This window comes from Camelina sativa, chromosome 17 (genome assembly GCF_030686135.1).
Source record: "Camelina sativa cultivar CO46 ecotype springtype chromosome 17, ASM3068613v1".
Taxonomy (NCBI): domain Eukaryota; kingdom Viridiplantae; phylum Streptophyta; class Magnoliopsida; order Brassicales; family Brassicaceae; genus Camelina; species Camelina sativa.
The window spans coordinates 25729614-25732189 of NC_141896.1; positions in this window are offsets into that span (position 1 = coordinate 25729614).

Genomic DNA, 2576 nt, shown 5'->3' on the forward strand with positions numbered 1-2576 from the left:
CTTGGTTTTAACCTGTTTTGGGACAAAATGGGTATAAGTGGCTTTTAAACTCTTCACATCTATCTCAAACTCTTATAATTAGTTAGTTTCATTGGATTAAGACTCATTTTAACCCCATAAACACTAACATAGCTGTTTACAGCTTCTAAGCAATGTTTTCTTGGTTTTAACCTGTTTTGGGACAAAATGGTTATAAGTGGCTTTTAAACTCTCCACATATATCTCAAACTCTTATAATTAGTTAGTTGCATTGGATTAAGACACATTTTAACCCCATAAACACTAACATAGCTGTTTACAGCTTCTAAGCAATGTTTTTTTGGTTTTAACCTGTTTTGGGACAAAATGGGTATAAGTGGCTTTTAAACTCTTCACATCTATCTCAAACTCTTATAATTAGTTAGTTGCATTGGATTAAGACACATTTTAACCCCATAAACACTAACATAGCTGTTTACAACTTCTAAGCAATGTTTTCTTGGTTTTAGCCTGTTTTGGGGCAAAATGGGTATAAGTGGCTTTTAAACTCTCCACATCTATCTCAAACTCTTATCATTAGTTAGTTGCATTGGATTAAGACACATTTTAACCCCATAAACACTAACATAGCTGTTTACAGCTTCTAAGCAATGTTTTCTTGGTTTTAACCTGTTTTGGGACAAAATGGTTATAAGTGGCTTTTAAACTCTCCACATCTATCTCAAACTCTTATACTTAGTTAGTTGCATTGGATTAAGACACATTTTAACCCCATAAACATTAACATAGCTGTTTACAGCTACTAAGCAATGTTTTCTTGCTGTTAGCCTGTTTTGGGACAAAATGGGTATAAGTGGCTTTTAAACTCTCCACATCTATCTCAAACTCTTATAATTAGTTAGTTGCATTGGATTAAGACACATTTTAACCCCATAAACACTAACATAGCTGTTTCCAGCTTCTAAGCAATGTTTTCTTGGTTTTAACCTGTTTTGGGACAAAATGGTTATAAGTGGCTTTTAAACTCTCCACATCTATCTCAAACTCTTATACTTAGTTAGTTGCATTGGATTAAGACACATTTTAACCCCAGAAACACTAACATAGCTGTTCACAGCTACTAAGCAATGTTTTCTTGCTGTTAGCCTGTTTTGGGACAAAATGGGTATAAGTGGTTTTTAAACACTCCACATCTATCTCAAACTCTTAAAATTAGTTAGTTGCATTGGATTAAGATACATTTTAACCCCAGAAACACTAACATAGCTGTTTACAACTTCTAAGCAATGTTTTCTTGGTTTTAGCCTGTTTTGGGACAAAATGGGTATCAGTGGCTTTTAAACTCTCCACATCTATCTCAAACTCTTATAATTAGTTAGTTGCATTGGATTAAGACACATTTTAACCCCATAAACACTAACATAGCTGTTTACAGCTTCTAAGCAATGTTTTCTTGGTTTTAACCTGTTTTGGGACAAAATGGGTATAAGTGGCTTTTAAACTCTCCACATCTATCTCAAACTCTTATAATTAGTTTGTTGCATTGGATTAAGACACATTTTAACCCCATAAACACTAACATAGCTGTTTACAACTTCTAAGCAATGTTTTCTTGATGTTAGCCTGTTTTGGGACAAAATGGGTATAAGTGGTTTTTAAACTCTCCACATATATCTCAAACTGTTATAATTAGTTAGTTGCATTGGATTAAGACACATTTTAACCCCATAAACACTAACATAGCTGTTTACAACTTCTAAGCAATGTTTTTTTGGTTTTAACCTGTTTTGGGACAAAATGGGTATAAGTGGCTTTTAAACTCTCCACATCTATCTCAAACTCTTATAATTAGTTAGTTGCATTGGATTAAGACACATTTTAAACCCATAAACACTAACATAGCTGTTTACAGCTTCTAAGCAATGTTTTCTTGGTTTTAACCTGTTTTGGGACAAAATGGTTATAAGTGGCTTTTAAACTCTCCACATCTATCTCAAACTCTTATACTTAGTTAGTTGCATTGGATTAAGACACATTTTAACCCCAGAAACACTAACATAGCTGTTCACAGCTACTAAGCAATGTTTTCTTGCTGTTAGCCTGTTTTGGGACAAAATGGGTATAAGTGGTTTTTAAACACTCCACATCTATCTCAAACTCTTAAAATTAGTTTGTTGCATTGGATTAAGATACATTTTAACCCCAGAAACACTAACATAGCTGTTTACAACTTCTAAGCAATGTTTTCTTGGTTTTAGCCTGTTTTGGGACAAAATGGGTATCAGTGGCTTTTAAACTCTCCACATCTATCTCAAACTCTTATAATTAGTTAGTTGCATTGGATTAAGACACATTTTTATTAGAATGTACCAAGGAGGAGAGAGGAGAGGCCGGTAAGGCCGAGCCTTGGAAGAAGAGAAGAAAGGCCGGAAAGGCCATGTAAAGGCCGGTAAGGCCATGTCCGTGTCCGTGAGCGACCATGTACCGTGTCCGGTACCATGTACCGTGTCCGTGAACGGACCCATGTCCGGTGAGCGGCCAGTTAGGCCGTGAACACGATGAAGAGAAGGCCCGTCCGTACAGGCCCGTCCGTACAG